This window comes from Staurois parvus, unplaced genomic scaffold (genome assembly GCF_062004578.1).
Source record: "Staurois parvus isolate SC_StPar_1 unplaced genomic scaffold, SC_StPar_1.0 ptg000080l, whole genome shotgun sequence".
Classification (NCBI taxonomy): domain Eukaryota; kingdom Metazoa; phylum Chordata; class Amphibia; order Anura; family Ranidae; genus Staurois; species Staurois parvus.
In genome coordinates, this window is record NW_028317876.1 from 468,876 (window position 1) to 474,875 (window position 6,000).

Genomic DNA, 6,000 nt, shown 5'->3' on the forward strand with positions numbered 1-6,000 from the left:
ATTTTGAGAGAAATAGAGAGAGCAGAAGCAGAGAGAGCAGTATGTGTTGAGATTGCCTGTCTCTTCTGGTTGTATTCACTCTGGATCCCATCACGAGAATAATGCAGCACGTTCTACCATTTTTTCCTTCATGCAAAACCTGGAAATTACTGTGCTGGTATACTAGGTCCCTTTAAATACATGGAAAGCACTTTGCATGCATTTCTGATGATGAAAAAAGCATCTGGACCAGGGGCGGACTGACAACTCATGGGGCCCCCGGGCAATAGGGGAGAATGGGGCCCCTGTTTCCTTGCCCAAACTCAAAAAAGCCTATAAAAAAGGTACCAGGGGCATCTCATGGGGCCCCCTACTGACCCCTGGCACTCGGGCAGTGCCCGAGTTTCCAAATGGTCAGTCCGCCCCTGCTCTGGACAGCATCTGGATATGGAACAGTTAAAAAATGCTTCTACATGCAAACGCTTTTAAATGTAGTTAGCTGCGTTTACACGCATTTTCAAGCATTTGGCGTTTGAAACACCGGTAAAATCTACTCCTGAACACAAGTTTGGAGCATTCAAAAAAACTACTGTAAACTCAACTGCCTGTAAACGGCTATGTGTACATGGACACATAGGAAAACATTAGGGAGAGTTCAGGGGCTGCTAAAAAAAATGCAGTAAAGCTCGTGAATGTCAGTTTATCAGCTGCAGTGTACATGAGCCCTTAGTAGAATCTCCCCCACTGTGCCCTCATAACTAAGCTGTGGGGATGTGAACACCCAGAGTAAGTGTTGGCTTACATTGACATCTAGTGGTGATGTTGAATATTGCACTTGTGTTACCAAACTATTTTTTTCACTGTGAAAATGAGGTTTCCAGTGATGAGAAAAATGAACATATGAAACTTCATGTTATTACATTATAATTGTGTATAATAATTTTGTATATATAGTCTTAGTTTCTTTATTATTTTCAAAATAAACACATTTTTAACATTTATTTTACAACTGACTTACAACTGGCTGCCAGGCAAATATAAATAATTGCCAAGGAATACAGTTATATAATAATTAAAATATTAAGTGCATCAGTCTGTGGTTGCTTCTTTACTGTTCAGTCAGGATTTCAGGGCAGGAATGCTTTTTTCTCTTTCAGTAATTGTTTATTGAAAACAAGTTTTTCAAGACAGTGTGGTACAGGATCCAACAAAATAAATGACAGATACCCACTACATTTCTTTAATCATCAAGACAGGATCCTTCCCTCCAATCCTCACTCTGCAGCAGGACAGCATCATGGAGATGATGACTATCATTAACTACTCCTTAAGGAGTAGGGTAATTCTTATTGATTATACAAGAGTGGACGCATCTATGCCTAGATAGAAGACATAGAGGTTCAAGTATCACAGAGTAGCTGAGAGGTCCATATGTAAAGAAACTAATAAATGTTGTAAACTATATCTAGGCAACTGCATGAACTTCCCATTAACCAGCTATCATGATATTGGGTTAGGACTTCTTCAGAAGAAGAATGAAGATATAGAAAAAAGGAGGAATAAAATAGTTATAAGAGAAAAGAAAGATAAAGAATGAGTCCGATCACTCTGTCCCTGCCTATCAACCCCCAGGCCACCCTGCCCACTAGGGAGAGTGAAGACACCTGATCCAGGGATTCCAAATATTTTTGAATCAAGGTTGTTTGTCCTGGAGGATACTGACCAGCTTTTCATTAATCATAATCCAGGAGATTTTGTGTTTGTCAAGTGCAAGGTTGACCATGCTTGTTCCACTGTGATCTTGGCCGCTGAAAAGATATACAGTAGAAGGCTAGGATTTGAGGTGTTTGGGCAACTCACTCGACAGGTTTGAGAATAGCACTGTCTTGGCATTTTTGGGGATATTCACCCCAGTTACCGAATAAAGTAGGTTAAATATTCTGGTCCAAAACCACAGGACCTTTGTGCATTTCCACCATATGTGGAACATAGTGCCTTCTTGCCCACACCCCCTGAAACATAAGGTGAGGCATCAGGATAGATCTTAGCTAATTGTGCCGGAATGAGATATCATTGGGATAATGCTTTTTAATTTGCCTCCACTAGGGAGGCATTGAGGATTCCCTTGTGCAGCACAGTTGACCAGTGAAACAAGAATTCCTTCCTCTTATGGATTCCTCTAACTCCGATTCCCAAACTGCTTGGTAGGAAAGTTTGGGACCTTGGTCTTCAAACAGGCAGTATAATTCTGAGGTACTGCCGCGAGTGCCCAGGCTGCGCAGGCATCTATTCTCATGTAGGGTTCTGATAGTAATGTCCCTCTGATCTAGACACAAAGTCCTTAAAAAATGAATGATTTGGCAAAGGTGGAAAGTCTCTGAAGGGGACATTTGTAGGGTATTCTGTAAATAAGAGGGTTGTCTAATTCCCTTGTGGTCTATAAAGGGAGCTATTCTATAGAGACCATTGTTGATCCACCATGAGGAATGCTTTTTTCAATAATTTTTTATACTGGTGTAAATAGTGTTATCAATGTGACTTTGTTAACAACATGGTTCTATGTATAGTTCCTTATATACACTCATGGGCCAGCCATATTTGCTCATTACATACTGTATATACAAGCTTTCTTTTCTTCTTATTGTTTTACTGCTCCTTCCCACAATGTATGTCTCTGAGTCAGCTTGCTCAATACAAAAAATGCACTGCCTCTGTGGCTAACTTCTTAAGAGTACGGCTTACTGGTCCTTTAATGTGGTGGTTGCATTTGTTTTCTTTTTTTCTGTATTTTCACTTGGTGATCCAGTCATTAACTGTGATTTTGCACCCATTAGCTTTCTCTGAAAGCAGAAAACTCTGCGCTCCTGCCCACCCATGTGAATTTTGCCTGAGTGCCAGTTCACATATATGAGGATTGGATGTGGTTTGAACCACATCCAATCCGCATGTCATGTGAAATACCATTGCTTCCTATGGTGCCTGTTCACATACAGTGGGGCAAAAAAGTATTTAGTCAGCCACCAATTGTGCAAGTTCTCCCACTTAAAAAGATGAGAGGCCTGTAATTGGCATCATAGGTAGACCTCAACTATGAGAGACAAAATGAGAAAAAAAATCCAGAGAATCACATTGGCTGATTTGGAAAGAATTTATTTGCAAATTATGGTGGAAAATAAGTATTTGGTCAATATCAAAAGTTCATCTCAATACTTTGTTATATATCCTTTGTTGGCAATGACAGAGGTCAAACGTTTCCTGTAAGTCTTCACAAGGTTGGCACACACTGTTGCTGGTATGTTGGCCCATTCCTCCATGCAGATCTCCTCTAGAGCAGTGATGTTTTGGGGCTGTCGCTGGGCAACATGAACTTTCAACTCCCTCCAAAGGTTTTCTATGGGGTGGAGATCTGGAGACTGGCTAGGCCACTCCAGGACCTTGAAATGCTTCTTACGAAGCCACTCCTTCATTGCCCGGGTGGTATGTTTGGGATCATTGTCATGTTGGAAGACCCAGCCACGTTTCATCTTCAATGCCCTTGCTGATGGAAGGAGGTTTGCACTCAAAACCTGTCCTGAACTTCATGTAAACCTGACCTGAACCGCTGAACAACTACTGTATCAATTACAGTTGTGACCAAAATTATTCAACCCCCAATGCTGTAAAGGGGTTTAGGGACTATAGTGTACATTTGGAATTGTATTCAGAATCAAATCCTACAAGGACGTTGTAACTACCCAAATGCAACTAAAATGACATCAATTGTTTATGTAATACAGTAGTAAATGGTTCTTATGTGGTTTCTTCATTGCCACAATTATTCAACCCCTTAAAGACTACCACTCTGAAGAACAGAGGTTCATACAGGTGCTTTCCATCAGGTATTGAAAACACCTGTGGATGTCACCGAGCAGCAATCAAGCATAATAAGCACCAATTAGGCAGCTTTAAAATGACTGTGATACTCAGCTCCTTCTAGACATTTACTGGTGTGGTTACAAACATGGTGAAGGCAAGAGAATGGTCCAGGAAGACAAGAGAAGAGGTGATTTCTCTTCACAGGAAGGGCAATGGCTATAAGAAGATTGCAAAGATGTTAAACATACCAAGAGACACCTTAGGAAGCATCATTCGCAAATTCAAGGCAAAGGGCACTGTTGAAACGCTACCTGGTCGTGGCAGAAAGAAGATGCTGACTTCGACTGCTGTGCGCTACCTGAAGCGTAGAGTGGAGAGAAGTCCCCGTGTGACTGCTGAGGAACTGAGAAAAGATTTGTCAGATGTGGGTACAGAAGTTTCAGCCCAGACAATAAGACGCACACTGCGTAATGAAGGCCTCCGTGCCAGAACTCCCAGGCGTACCCCCTTGCTGTCTCCAAAGAATAAGAAGAGTCGACTGCAGTATGCCAAAAGCCATGTGGACAAACCACAAAAGTTGTGGGATAGTGTTCTGTGGACTGATGAAACAAAATTAGAACTGTTTGGGCCCATGGATCAACGCTATGTTTGGAGGAGGAAGAACAAGGCCTATGATGAAAAGAACACCTTGCCTACTGTGAAGCATGGTGGAGGGTCAATCATGCTTTGGGGCTGTTTTGCTTCTGCAGGTACAGGGAAGCTTCAGCGTGTGCAAGGTACCATGAATTCTCTTCAGTACCAGGAGATATTGGATGGAAACGTGATGCAGTCCGTCACACACCTGAGGCTTGGGAGACGTTGGACCTTTCAACAGGACAATGATCCCAAGCATACCTCCAAGTCCACTAGAGCATGGTTGCAGAGGAAAGGCTGGAACATTTTGGAGTGGCCATCGCAGTCACCAGACTTAAATCCGATTGAGAACCTCTGGTGGGACTTAAAGAAAGCAGTTGCAGTGCGCAAGCCTAAGAATGTGACTGAACTGGAGGCCTTTGCCCATGAAGAATGGGCGAAGATACCCGTAGATCGCTGCAAGACACTTGTGTCAAGCTATGCTTCACGTTTAAAAGCTGTTATAACTGTAAAAGGATGCTGTACTAAGTACTAAGATTGAATGTCACTTGGGGGTTGAATAAAACTGATAATGCTGTGAGCACAGAAAAGACATTTGTGGTTATTTCATTATAACTGTTATGTTATATTTGTCTGACCTACAAGTGCCTCTTTAATGTAAATGTAAGCAAGATGACTGAATGATCAAAAGCAATGTCAAACTGGCCAAAACACTCAATTTCAGTGGGGGTTGAATAATTTTGGTCACAACTGTAGCTGTGAAACCTGAGCTTCAATCTGCACCGCACATGTGTGAATCAGCTCTCACTGTCCTTTCAGGGCATTCTCATGGGCGTTCTGTCAAGATCTGTTTGTCAGTTTTTCAAATGGATCCAGACTGTACCACAATGTATGTCAATGGGCAGGTGGATGTAAATAGATGATAATTTGATTACATCTGCCTACATCCATGTCTGTTCAGAGCCATTTGTTTTTCAACACAAACAACTTTTATTGTCAAGATAATAGAGAAAATGGAACAGTACTTACAGAATCCACAATGACATTACTGCAACAGCAGGATTACACATAAATAGAAAAACATGGATACGCAGATCCCGTAATGGAAATAATAACAGAAATAGTAATCAAACAAAACAGAGACCATAAGGATCCAAAAATTTCTTGACAATACCTTGCTCTTTCCTTTTTATTCCTTCCTGTCCAGATGTAAACAGAAATGGGGGAAAGGAACAAAGCCCAAGACATGCCTTCAAACAATACAAAAAACCCCATATTAACAACCACTGGTTCACCAGAAATGTCTCATCAGAAAGAATGGGAGATGCACATGAACTCCCTCAAGGGGAGGAGTGGGGCCACACACCTGATATAAAATGTCACACAAAAGTTGGTCCAGCTATCAATTGAGGAGGGGCGAGCCCAGGTGTATCCAGCCAACCCTGCCATACCTGCTGGAACTTACAATAAGCATTGTGATGTTGGTATGTGAGTTTCTCCTGTGGGAGTAAAGAATTAACATAATCTATCCGC